Raw genomic sequence first — 14,843 nt, 5'->3', positions numbered from 1 at the left:
TTAATCTGCGAGGTCTTCTGTTCAGCAGCGCTTGCAGTGTGAGGCACTGTAGCGCGCAAGAGGTAGATTTCCAGTTCTTTTACATTGCAATCAGTTACCGCCAGTGATTACGTAGTACACGGAGTGCTGCTCTGCGTCCAGACGTCATTGTCGGCATCTGCCGCTGTGTAATTTCACAGGACATTTTTGCCGTGTTCGCCATGTTCCTGGCACCAACTGGTGCATACAGGTCAGCTGCATTTGCATCTAACAATCTGGCCATTGCAGGGAAGCGCACTATTCATGAACCGCTGGCCAGCAGCCTACGCCAACATGAACTCTACCGAATGGAAACGGCTGGCCATGCTACTCGAAGGCGACGGTTCGTGCAGTCACCGTGCTCTGCGCGAGCTCCCTGCTCCTGCATTTGCTTGCGGCCGCGTCGTGCCCTGCACCGCCTGGGACTACAACCTACTACCTAAAAAGGCTATATTACAGGTAAACAGCCAATAGTTACTTTCCAAAGGCTGTCACCATTCCTTGAGAGTAATAGAAACAAAAAGAACATCTAAAAGCTCCTCAGCCCATGAAGTTGGGCTTGTTGGCATCTATGACAAGATTAGCTCAAAAAACGGGACGCATGGAAAACGAGAGAAAACACGAACGGTCGTGTTGTCTCTTCTCTTTGGTACGTCCTGTTTTTCTGCGCTAATTCTGTAGTCATCTATAAAAGCTGTCTCTGCGAAACTGATTTCTTGTCGAAATTTTCACGCTACCCCAAATAGCTCCATGTTCGTTAATACCTTTTAGAGATTCGCTTTATAGCAGGCGATCGTATATAATTTGCAGACTTCGCAATCCACAGAAATTATAAATCGGCAGAAGCGCACGCATCGCGCACATCACTCCCTACCTGCCAGAGATTACCTCTTCCTGTAGCCGGCAACGGTGTGTCAAGGGGCACGGCTTGATAGACGAAAAAGCGCGAATGAGCTCTTTACTGAATAAACATAGTTTTCTCTTGAGCAGCGCTCACAGTGCGTGGAATGGACCATCCATAATGCCCACATTTTTGACGTCGCGAGCTACTACCAGCTGTTCGAGGAGTGCTATTTGGTTCAAGGAGTGCTGATCCAGCATAATATCTTTTATGCCAGGAGGAACGATCGTTGCGTTAATTTCGCAAGGCCTTTCTATAGGCCCTATATTCGTAGCGCCCCCTGGCGCATACATTCCATCCACATTTGAAGCTCGCCAATCTGGTAATTGCAGGGTAGCGCCTTAGTCATGGACCACTGGCCAGCTGCCTACGCCAACATGAATGCTGCCGAATGGAAACGGCCGGTCCTGCAGCTGGTAGGCGACTGCTCGGACAGCCCCTGCGTGCCGCTCGAGCCCACGGTTCCGGCTGTTCCTTACGGCCGCGCCGTGACCTCCACCGACCCAGACCATAACCCGGCAGTTCGCGGCTACAACGCCGTCAGTGAATGGAGCCTCGTCTGCGAGGCTCCATTCACCTCCGCCTGCTAATGGCGTGATGGGTAGTAGGCTAACTGCCGAGTGTCTACCGCACCGTCGGCTTGGAGGTGTCGCCAGTGACGGGCAACACTGCTGGCAGTGTTGGCTGCCGCCTGTTGTGTACATTCTGGTTGTGGTGCCCATAATCAACGAATTTTTCCGCGGGTTGAATGTTTCATTGGCTTTTTTTGTGTCGCTACGAAACGCCGCGCTGTCAATCTCGCTTCCTGCCGGCATTTCCGACCTGCTTTTCCGAGTGCTCACATCCAGGCGGCGATTCCGGTACTAGGCCGGGGACATGGACGCTGTTTGCGTCACTGCACCCACAGTGTTTGCCGTGGCCAGAAGTTATGGACAGAGCCAGACCATACTGCCCCAACGAGCGAGACCGCCAAGCATCTGGCCCTCGAGATGGCCTCGCTCGTCCTGCTGCCCGTCACATACGCATCCAGTGGATCTCCGGTTTGGGTTTTGGACGAAAACACGCTGAGAGGGTTGTGATTTGAGTAACCCTCGTCTACCGAATGTGTCTCATATATCCGGGAGGTCTTCTGTCTGAGCGGGGTATACGTACGTTGTCACCTACCTCAGCGGCACGTGAGCGGGCGTCAAGAGGACCAATGTCGCTGCTGCGAGTCTTCACCGTGCAGGAGCAGCCGCTCTGTCACTTGAACCGACTGTGTTCGACCTTGATTTTGGCGCTGCGGCTGGCGGTGAGCACGGCAGCGCACGTAGTACACTGCTACGTGGTTTTGGGCCTGTCGACAACTAGACTCTGCACGTTGGAACGCCCCCACTCTTTCTCGGGAATGGCTGCCGGCCAGCATTGTCGCTGTCTTCTCTGTCTGGCTCAGGAGTCGGCATTGTTACAAAGTGACGGCGCCTTACGAAAACTGCGTCCCCCTTGACTTCGGCCTCGAAGAGCCACAGCTAGCTTGCGCCATATAGATGAAAGGAGCTGTCAGCTGCTGCGGCAGCTGCTTCTAGCAGTGCGTTGTCGACCCTCCTCATCAAGCATAGGGAGCAGCACCGGAAGCAGCACCCGATGCCCGAGCAGTATTCGGTTAGTGCGTCATGCTGCTCGAGCATGGGGCAAAGAAGCATTTTAAGTTATTTTGTATTTCGGCGTTTCGCTTGCCTTTAGAACACGCTTGGGACTTGGACGCTCGGAAAACTGCTGGGAAAGAAGCGAATGTTTCATGTGTGTCATTGCATTTGTCTTTTATCTTCCTTGCTCTCTCATTTTTTGTCTTAATGCAATAATTCCTGTATTCACGTGACCTATAAAGGTTTGTGAATAATGTTGATGCTGTCATGTGCTGTAGCTGGTGAACAGCTGGCAAGTGACTCAATTTGCGCAGCGATAGCCTGTGCGCTGGTCGTTGATGCGTGCAACTACAAGTGGTGCTGGCTGTCGCACTGACAAAGAGGAAGGGCACAGATAATCATTATCGTCTTACGATAGTTTTTACGCATTTAGTTCACGTACTCGTAAGTGGTGTCGCTGCGGCCTAAGGAGCCGGACGTGTAGAGAGCAGGAAGGGTCTTATAAACGGGGAATTCTACGTAGGTTCGACGCCGAAGCTGAAAAAGAAACGGCTAAATCGAAGACTGCCAAGGCCGCCAAACTCAGCGCAGAGGCGGAAGGGGGCGAAGACTGTGGTGCATCAGGCAGCGAAGGAAGCCAGGGTAAGCGAACTCGCTGCTCAGAATAAATAACATGTTCACGCCAGCTCTTAAATACAGAACAAAAAGACTGCAGTTTTTCGAATCGCCTGTTTCTTCTGTGGAAAGCTGACCGGTAGTTAATGGGAATGTCAGTTCAGCAATAGCTTTATTGAGCGCAGCGTTGAGGCTATTCTGTGTCAAGCGTATATTTACGAAAGGAGCCAACAGTCCTTGAAACTGAAGAAAGCATACAGGATTGCACTTTTTTATTTCATCCCTCGTGCTGAGCACGGGGCAGAATACACTGGGTAATCATTCCTCGTCACTGTGTTACAGAAAGCATAAAAGGCAATCGTTGGGGTGACTAAAATCCACGTTTTCCGCATGTCTCATGCAATGCTCTAGCCAAGTGAACTACGGCGGCGGCTGTGTGGCCATTTGCTTTCGAAAGTTTTCATTTTACGTGTAGCTTGAAGTTCGGATTGTTCACCAGCGCCGCTCCAGGCGAGAATAGTGGACGTAGTCTGAGCGGTTGTAGCTCGGGTGCCACGTAGTGCGTGATCTAATCGGGAAAGCATCATCTGTACGATAGCCTTCCAATGCTGCCTATATGGCATCAATGCTTATGTTGTGGTTGTTAGCCTATAAAAAGATGACACATACCCACACTGGGGGATCAGCCAAGTAACGAGTGGCTATTCACCTGTACTCAGGTAATAAAAAAGAAAACCCCGCGTAAGCGCAACACCCGGGAATTCTTCCTGATGAACAGAAAATAAATCAAAGTTTTGATTTCAATAATAATAATAATAATAATAATAATAATAATAATAATAATAATAATAATAATAATAATAATAATAATAATAATAATAATAATAATAATAATAATAATAATAATAATAATAATAATAATAATAATAATAATAATAATAATAATATTAATAATAAAAATAATAATAATAATAATAATAATAATAATAATAATAATAATAATAATAATAATATTAATAATAATAATATTAATAATAACCAATCAATCAATCAACTTTATTTTTCGGTGCCCAGGAACAACCCAAAGGTCTTGGTGCTGGTACACCATTCACACGCACAAAATGTAAATTTGTCTTCCACAAAGGAAGACACTCAGGGGAGGTAATGCAGCAGTCAAGGCGATAGAAAAAAAAAAGACTTATAAACTAGGCGTGACAGCAAGCATGAAGCAAAAAAGCGAAAACAAGAAAACAGCGAGAACAGCGGTAAATGAAAACAGCTAGAACAGGCAACAGACATATAAACAACTAATGAAACAATAAACAAAGAGAATGAACATAAGAACGACCGATAACAGCCAAGTACAGCATATAGCAAAATACAAACAAGAATAAAGCCAATACTAATATGAACGAATAAGAAACCTCTGACATACAAGCTAGAAATACAATCATAGACAATAAGAAATGTAATTAGTGAACGCGTTACAGACAATCAGGCGTGAGTACACAGTATTAAAGAAATAATATTAATGAAAACAAGTAGACGTGATGAACAATTAAGGAGAAAAAAAAACAGTATAATACCGGTGCAAATGCACAAGTGTAGTAAAGACAAAATGCATGAAAGGGGAAGTTATGTATGAGAAAAAGAGTGCTCAAAGTGGAACGTCACGGACATCGAATATAAAGGAAGGGAGGGAATTTTCGAATATATCAAGGTGAGGACAAAGAATTAAACAACTTTTGCATTCTGTCCAGAGGGGAGAGGGAGTGCAGGAGCGCAGAAACTTGGAATGGTCTGAATTCCCTTATGCTCTTTCGCGGTACACGCAAAAGGATACGCGCTAGGAGCTGAGGGCATAGAATGTGACCATGAAGAAGTTTATACAAGAAAATTATATCTGCCCTCACGCGACGGCAGCTAAGAGAAGGAAGCTGCAGTGAGTTACTCCGTCTAGGACGAGAGCTGGAAGTTTTGCAAGAAAACCGATGATGAAATATGCGTAAAAACTTTTGCTGAACTCTAATAATAAATCACTCTTTATTTTTCGGTGCCCAGGAACAACCCAAAGGTCTTGGTGCTGGTACACCATTCACACGCACAAAATGTAAATTTATTTCACCACAAAGGAAGACACTCACGGGAGGTAATGCAGCAGTCAAGGCGATAGAAAAAAAAGGCAAACTTGGCGCGACAGCAAGCATGAAGCAAAAAGCGAAAACAGGAAAACAGTGAGAACAGCGGTAAATGAAAACAGCTAGAACAGGCAACAGACATATAAATAACTAATGAAACAATAAACAAAGAGAATGAACACAAGAACGACCGATAACAGCCAAGTACAGCATATAGCAAAATACAAACAAGAATAAAGCCAATACTAATATGAACAAATAAGAAACCTCTGAAATACAAGCTAGAAATACAATCATACACATTAAGAAATGTAAATATTAATAATAATAATAATAATAATAATAATAATCAATCAATCAATCTTTATTTTTTCGGTGCCCAGGAACAACCCAAAGGTCTTGGTGCTGGTACACCATTCACACGCACAAAATGTACATTTATTTCACTACAAAGGAAGACACTCAGGGGAGGTAATGCAGCAGTCAAGGCGATAGAAAAAAAAGACACATAAACTAGGCGCGACAGCAAGCATGAAACAAAAAAGCGAGAACAAGGAAACAGCGAGAACAGCGGTAAATGAAAACAGCTAGAACAGGCAACAGACATATAAATAACTAATAAAACAATAAACGAAGAGAATGAACACAAGAACGACCGATAACAGCCAAGTACAGCATATATCAAAATACAAACAAGAATAAAGCCAATACTAATATGAACGAATAAGAGATCTCTGAAATACAATCTAGAAATACAATCATACACAATAAGAAATGTAATTAGTGAACGCGTTACAGACAATCAGGCGGGAGTACACAGTATTAAAGAAATAATATTAATGAAAACAAGTACACGTGATGTACAATTAAGGAGAGAAAAATACAATATAATACCGGTGCAAACGCACAAGTGTAGTAAAGACAAAATGCATGAAAGGGGAAGTTATGTATGAGAAAAAGAGTGCTCAAAGTGGAACGTCACGAACATTCAATATAAAGGAAGGGAGAGAATTTTCGAATATATCAAGGTGAGGACAAAGAGAATTAAACAACTTTTGCATTCTGTCCAGAGGGGAGAGGGAGTGCAGGAGCGCAGAAACTTGAAATGGTCTGAATTCCCTTATGCTCTTTCGCGGTACACGCAAAAGGATACGCGCTAGGAGCTGAGGGCATAGAATGTGACCATGAAGTAGTTTATACAAGAAAATTATATCTGCCCTCACGCGACGGCAGCTAAGAGAAGGAAGCTGCAGTGAGTTACTCCGTCTGGGATGAGAGCTAGAAGTTTTGCAAGAAAACCGATGTTGAAATATGCGTAAAAACTTTATCTGAACTCTGTAGATTTTTCACAGTTCGACTGGCAAGTGCCGCTCCAAACAACAGACGCATATTCCAAAAGCGGCAAGCATATGGAGAGGTAGAGCTTTAAGAAAGGGAGTTGGGATCGAAACTCTCTCGAAAGCCTGCAGATGAAGCCGAGTGTACGCATAGCCCGTAGAGCAATGCGTTTTGTATGAGAGGAGAAGCTGAGGCTACGGTCGAAAAGTACGCCGAGGTCATTAATTTCATCAACCCTGGGCAGCGGCCTACCATTCACAGAATAAGAGTAGAGAAGACTGTGCGTTTTACGCGTAAATGAGACAACCTTGGTTTTAGATGAATTGAGAGTGAGCCCATTCTTCAAGCACCAATCAGAGAAGGCGGATATGTCCGATTGCAATGACAAGCAATCATGAAGAGTATGTATTGCCTTGAACATTTTTATATCGTCCGCATAAAGGAGAAACGAGGAGTTTTTAACCACGGAGGAAACGTCATTGATAAAAACAGAGAACAGAAGCGGGCCTAATACCGAGCCCTGAGGAACTCCGCTGGTTGGAGTGTAAACAAATGAGGTCTGTCCATTTACACTGACAAAGCAGGACCGATCAAGAAGATAGTTGCGTAAGAGGGCTACAATTGAAACGTCGATCTCAAGCAGCAGAAGCTTTTGAAGAAGTAATGAGTGAGTAACAACGTCGAAAGCTTTGCTCAAATCACAGTACACAGCGTCTACCTGACTCCTCTGAAGGACTTCAGCTGATGTATACGTCATAAAAGTCACAAGGTTAGTTGTAGTAGAACGACCTTTTATGAAACCATGCTGATTATGTATGATTACATGTTTGAGGTAGAAGGAAAGTGCTTTGTGCAAAGCTAATTCAAAAAGCTTAGAGGTTGCACAAAGAAGAGAAATGGGGCGGTAGTTCGAAACATCAGATTTGTTTCCTGATTTGAAGACAGGGAAAACACGCGCCGTTTTCCACACGCGGGGAAAGGCAGAATTTTTTAAACAGTTATTAAATATCATGGTTAAAACAGGGACGAAGGTACTATTGAAGGCTTTTATTATGGCGGCTGGAATGCCATCAGGTCCAGGGGACAAAGATGGTTTCAAACACTTAAGACTCTCACTTACTAACTTCTCGTCAAGAAGAACGGAATTAGGTGCGCCAGCTGGAAGGCATACGGAATCGCAACGTGGAGATTTGTACACGGAGGAAAAGTGTTGAGCAAAGCCGTCAGCGACGTTCCGAATTTCATTCCCATGAGAGTCAACTAAGTGAATATGACTATCAGATTTATTCGAGCGTTTGCGAACGTATCTCCAGAATTCAGTAGGACGATTAGAGGCACTATTCTCTAAATATTCAAGATAGGACTCATGATCACGCTTGTACAGGCGTTTGCAAAGGGAACGCAAGCGGCGAAATTCATCTGCCCATGTATCCAGCCCAGGGCGTTTCGCTTTATGGTGGGCCCGCTCCTTAAGTTTCAGCGCTGTTCTAAGTTCCTTGGAAAACCAGAACGGAAACTTGCTACGAGTAGGAGTGCGCACAGGTATGTACTGGCGCATACCATTGAGAACTATTTCAGTGAAGCGACTGACTTGTTCGTCAACATCGCTGATTTCGTTTAAGACGGACCAGTCGACAGAAGAGAAAAAACCGAAGAGACCAACATAGTCGCCAAGTGCATAAGCGAAACGGGGGGAATTCCCCTCACGATTTCAATTAGCAGAAGGTGGGACAGAAACCGAAGCCGTTATTAGAATTGGAGGATGAAATTTGTCACAGCGAGTAAGTGAGATGTCAGATGTCGAGACACGAACATTTTCAAAATTAGATAAACAAATGTCAAGAACATTACCACAACAGTTTTCAATTAAATTGTGTTGCTGCAAGGTGTTAAAAGCTATGAAATCTAAAAGCCGGTTGCACTTACTAACTACATAATGATTGTTGTGTGAATATGTAAAGGTATTCCAGTTAATACCTGGAGTATTAAAATCCCCTAAAATGAGCAGTTTGTGCTTGCTATGAGAAGTGATAACATATTCAATAGAATGTAGTACATCATCGTAGGCAGGAGGAGGCAGATTAGGGGAAATATAGAAAGCTGCCAATAAAAGTTTTTGATGTCGAGTTAAAGTTAGCTCTAACCAGACAGATTCTTCGATGGTTTCCAGGTCGGAACGCCGAACGCACTGCACGGAACTGTCAATAGCAATGAGCACTCCTCCTCCCTTTTGTTTAGAAGCTGATTCAGGGCGGTCACTTCGAAAAACAGAATAGTTATTAGGAAAGAAGTCACCTGAGTTAACTTCGCTAGACAGCCAGGTCTCAGTAATTACAACAGCCGAATAACAAGAGGCTAAAACATTGGAAAAAAATACAGGTCCCTTAGTCCGAAGACCTCGGGCATTTTGGTAATATATATCCAAGTTAGGGTTGACTGCAATCAACCGTCAGCTCGGAAGGATGTAACATACCATCCAGGAGTTTTCCACGAAAAGCCTTGAAGATGCAGCCCGTAGGCCACATCGAAGGGTCAACAAGTTGATCGTAGAATTCCGCGCTGACTGTGAGGTAGAAGGACGAGTAGGAGTCATATTTCGTTTTCAACCGCCGGCAGGAAAGGGGGGTGACGTTCACGGACTTCAGATGGTTCGTTAAATCAGCCGACGTTGTCTCGGGGCACAGCTTGGAGACGAAAATAGCCTTCGGGCGCTTCTGAGGTCTGGCGACGTTCAGACTGGATGAGCTCGACGAGCCAGTGATGGCTGGGCTACGGTGCTTCTTCTGCGCCTCAGGCGAATTAAGTGGGGGAACAGATACAGATGTCGGGAAGGTGGCCAAATCAACGGGTGCCACCCCACTGTGAAGGGCAGCAGAGTAGCTCTTGGATGGCTGGAGCATACGGGAAGGACTGCTCGCGGACAGGGGCTCGACGAAAGGCGGATCACGCTGCGATGAAGCAGGGCGCCTCGCAAGCTCCTCGCGTAGGCTGCGAACATCAGCCCGCAGAGAGGCAACGACCTCGGCCTGGAGAGCGAGCGCCCGCGAGTTGTCACCACGAAGGCGCTCATTCTCCTCCCGCAGCTGGGCGACCTCGTCGCTCAGAAACGAGATTCCCTCAAGTGCGTCGAGGAGGAGAGCCCGAAGCGAGGCAAGCGCACCGTCAGGTTCGCCCGTCGGGGAGGAAGCGAGGGAACCGGTCGGGTCGGTCGGGTGATGGGGCTGGTGGGCCGTGGAAGAAAGGAATGCAGCCGCTGACACGCCACCGTCGCTAGGCTTAGCACCGCCGCAAGACGACAAACACAGATTGCACATGAATGGTCGCGAGCCGGACTTCAAAAGCTGCAGCTCGTCGTCACTCCAAGTGACACACTTCACGTGTACACGTTTGTTGCAGTCGGCACAACGAAAAAACTGCTGCTTACCAAAAAACGGACGGGAGCACAGCACACATGCGTCCTTACTGGGCGCCATGTTGAAATAATAATAATAATAATAATAATAATAATAATAATAATAATAATAATAATAATAATAATAATAATAATAATAATAATAATAATATTAATAATAATAATAATAATAATAATAATAATAATAATAATAATATTAATAATAATAAAGAGATGGTTGTAAACAAAATTTTTAAGTCAAAACGTTATAATTGATAGAAAATTTTGTAACACTTAGCAAGGGAGTCAATGAGATTCTAGCAGGAAATTTAGAACATTGGTACAAACAGATTTGTGGCTGAACCCAAATGTGGTGGCCACAAATGACAGCAAGAGTGGGTTGCTTAAACTAAGGCCAAGAGGCTGCAAGGGCTCCTCCAGCAACCTTCTCAAAGAGGTGAATCGGCGACACTAGAGCCAAAAATGCTCAATAGGTCCAGGCTCACGGCTAAATGCACAGAGGGGAGAGAGCGCCAAACCTGACCTGTGTAAATAGAAATTTATACGAGGGATACGGCAGCGCAGCCTGGTCAGAGATACTTCAAACTGCCGAGATCGACAAACTTGCCTGTTCCAAGAATATCTTGATCAGGTGCTGATAATCCGCCGATGTTAAAAGTGTTGTGTCTTGTGTGTTTAGAAACGCACGTCGCCAAGACCTAGATGCTGTAATATAGGCTGTAGCCAGGATGATAAGCAAGACGGGGCCACTTAAGGAAGCCTTTGCGCGATTATCATCAATTTGATTTACTGCCACACTGCTCTGACCGTGAACACATACTAAATGAATAAGGCTCAAATGCGCAGGAAGCAGGTGCAAGAATGTGTTTAAAATGGGGCCGTCAACATGCGCGGCGAGGGATGAACACAGAGATAAAGAATCGGTTATTACTGCCACTGCGGTAATAGAGGGGTCTAGCTTGCGTAGAGCAAGAACTACTGCCATCAATTCTGCTTGAAAATTAGGGTCGAAATCTGGAACGCGCTGTGAAACGGACCAGTCTAAATGCGAAGAGAATATTCTCACTCCTGCCTTTTCATTGCATTGTGATGCGTTGATTGCTATTGCAATATCTGTAGGTAGGGACCTTATATGATCTTTTAGTAGACCATTTAGAATACGGGACGGCAAAAGTTTTGCGATTTGGGGTAAAATATCGTCCAAAACAATGTGGACAGCGGGCCCTCTGCATAGTGCAGGAAGGTTGTTATAAATTTTAACATCTAAAGGCTCAAGTAATCTTTGCACAAACAGTACCTGTGGGGTATGGAAACGAGACCTGAGGGCACCAAAAGAGAGGTTGGCTGGCAACAGAAAATGCTTTGCGAACGGTGGAAAGCAGATCCATAGATTCTGAGGTAAGTCTGCACATTTAAAAATTGAAGTCGAGATAAGAGAGGGGGAATGCGGGCTTCAAGGTACAACACATTGGTAGCCCCAAATTTTGGGAGGCCGAGGCACATCCGACGTGCTTCTCTCTCCAAAAGGACGAGAGGACTAAATTTTTATGTAGCCGAGCCTGAAAACAACACAGATCCGAATTCTAAACTTGCCCTGAAATACATTTTATAAATCATTAATAGGGCATCTCTTCGCATGCCGTACAGGTGACTACATAATCTACGTCACGTGCCCACGGCACGAGCCCCTTTCACCGCGCCATGGTGATTGTGGGGTCGCAAGGTGAGTTTATCGTCATAAATGACCCCTAGGTATTTTAAGGATTGAACCTGCGGCATTGGTTGTAACTGGCAAGTGAGAGAGACCACTACAGGATTCTGTAAGCTGCTCAACCAGTGCTCAAGTGTACTCAAATATGACTGCAACAGACTATACAGGGAATGTATATCAGGCGCAGCACCAAAAACGCAATGTCGTCCGCATAGACGTAAGTGCCTACAAGACGATGGAGAGGATTTGAGCTCAATGGAATATTGAAGAGCACAGGAGAAAGAACAGCTCTTTGCGGTACACCTCTCGTTTGTTTGTATCTCTCTGAATGAACACCATCATGGATGCAAAAGATTTCCCTGTTAAAAAGAAATGCAGATATCTAAGCAACTATACAATCTGGAAACTGAAGAGACTGTAGCCTATGTATTTGGATGAAGTGTTCTACACTGTCGTAAGCTTTGGCGACGTCTAACGTAACCAAAACCGCGACCAGGCTTTGACGACGAGCAAGGAGAATTTTGCTCTCAAGATCAGCATGTGCATTCCTTGTGAAACACCATGGCCGGAAACCGAGTTGGCACGCACTGAATATACATGTCATTTTTTTTTTATCACGTTTGATGTTAAAGAAATTGGCCAAATATTACCCAATTTATAGCCTCCACCCTGATTTCTAAGGAAAGAGACCACCTTGGCGAGCTTCCACTCGGGAGGTACCCAAGCGTGTTTAATAAGTAGTTTATTAGGTACAATAATGAGTCGGGAGACTCTCCATCATCAAAAAGAATCTTGAACATCCTTGTAGTGACACCATCAGGACCAGGAGCAGCAGATGGTAATATCTGTACAACTTGTGAAAGTTCCGATAGATTAACTTGTGAGGCATTATTATTTGGCACCACTGGCGCAAACAACATTGGTCGCAGATGAAGTAGAGACGAGAACCGCTTTGCAGGCCCTTGGCAATTAACTCAACCACCTGGATAGCTTCTTTAGGTGACATAACTACCGAATGTAAATTACTAGAGGACGTGAGCTCTTTTCTAGACTGTAGAAAGCCGAATAGAGCACGTCGGTTGCCAGACTTTGAAAGATAATCGAAATGTTCTGAGTCATATTTTTTCTTCGCACGAGAAACTGTGCGTCTAAAGGTGGCTGGAATAAACTTATCACTCCAGTTATTTCGGCATTGGTTATGAAGAAGCTTTTTCCATGCGGTCTTCCTCCGCCTGTAATCTCCTGTACAGTCCACATTCCACCAGGTAGAAGAATTCTCTTTTGTTGGCCGCACCAGAAACTCCGACTTTTTACAGCATTCCTCTATAGCTTGACATATGCTTGTTGACTGGTGGGCCTCGGCGATGTTAGACACTGACGCAAGGGAAGAGCGCAACGCCGTCTGAAACCTGTCATAATTTACATGTGACCGCAACTGAGAAGTCGCAGGAATTACACGACATATAATATCAAAATGAATAGGTATATGGTCACATGAGGTGCCGCAATAAACAGTCGACCAATCCGCTACGACAATGCCAGGACAAGTGAACGTGAGATCTAAAACAAATTGTGTATGTGCGCGAAGGTAAGTGGCCGATCCTGAATTTAAGCACATAAGGCTGTGATCAAAAACCCAGTCCCAAAGGCGCTTGCCGCATAGATTAGTTCTAAAACCCCACGACACCTGGTGAGAATTCAAGTCGTCAGCCACAAGAACTGGATTTTGCAGTTAGCGAGTAACAAGTCCAGAGGTCTAATAGTCTGTACTCCCGAGGGGAAATAACGACTTGCTATGAAAAATGGAGAGCAACCAGGAAGTACAAAGTCTAATGCCAAAATTTCGCAGTCAGGAACATTTGTTTTAAAGACACCTTAGCCCTGTGGCAAAATTCTGAAGAGACTAAAGGTAGTAAACGCCCTCCTCTTGAGTGGCGATCTAACCGAAATGAACGGAAATTTTTAAAATGAAAATCTTGGTTGGTTTAAAGCCAGGTTTCATGCAGAATTATGCCATCCGGATTAAGCTGGGCAGAAATACATGTAGTAAATCCGTGGAAGCTGAAATAATAGAACAACAGTTCTATTGTAGAACTCGCAACGACGCTATAGTTGCGAAAGCCTAGCAGCAGCAACTTCAACCCCAAAATGGTATCCTTGGGATTGGTGCCAAGCTGCTGCTTCTTTGATTTGGGCTTTGTACGCGGAAAAGACGACGAATGAGACATGGGGGACCGGCTGCGCTTGACAACGCGCGCATCAGGCTCCATCATCTCGGAATCGTAGATGATACCAACATCACTGAACGTACCCGAGGTAAGTACCGTGGAAGGGGCAGTAGTTCGTTCCTGGGGCTGAGTTGCTTTAGGAATTGTAGACCGGATAAGAGAAGAGGGAACTGCTGTCGAAAGAGGGGCCAAACCGGCCTGCACGACTTGTTTAAGCTGAGTCGCTAGAACGTTTGTAAGGAGCTCCGATACACTTGCGACAATCCTTTCTACCATTTTAGATATGGAAGCCTCCACAGCAGCCGCTATTACCTGGGACAGCGTCGAGTCTAACATAATTCTTTGACGAGCAGTCACACCTGCATAACCGTGGGCACGTTCTTTTACCTCTGTAATAGCGTCACAGCGCGAAAAGCGATTTCTGTCAATTATCTCAGTAATTTGGATTTACTGCGCTCGGAAGGGACAATCTGAGTAGTTTGCAGAGTGGGCCCGTCCGATTAGGCAACATATCTCGTTCTGCTCAGTGTAGGTGCTCGTTGCATGACCATGCCCACCGTTACAACACCGCAAGTTGGATTTGCAACCACCAGCGCTATGGCCGTAGCGCCAGCAGTTGTTGCACCGCAGAGGCCTAGATGATAAAGGGTGTACCCGAAAAATCAAGAGGTCATGCCTTGATTTCAGAGGAGCAGGAAGTGCCGGCAAAGGGACAGTCAGAGATTCCGTATGCACCCGCACGTTGTTTGCAGCCCGGTTAGAGCGGTGCACAGCAACAACACCTGCAGCAGACAGAAGCTCAAGTGTCTCTGCCGGAGACAGGGAGGAGTGCACGCCTCGAACAATACATTTCGTGC

This window comes from Amblyomma americanum, chromosome 1 (assembly GCF_052857255.1).
Source record: "Amblyomma americanum isolate KBUSLIRL-KWMA chromosome 1, ASM5285725v1, whole genome shotgun sequence".
Taxonomy (NCBI): domain Eukaryota; kingdom Metazoa; phylum Arthropoda; class Arachnida; order Ixodida; family Ixodidae; genus Amblyomma; species Amblyomma americanum.
Note: the sequence above shows the minus strand (reverse complement) of the source record.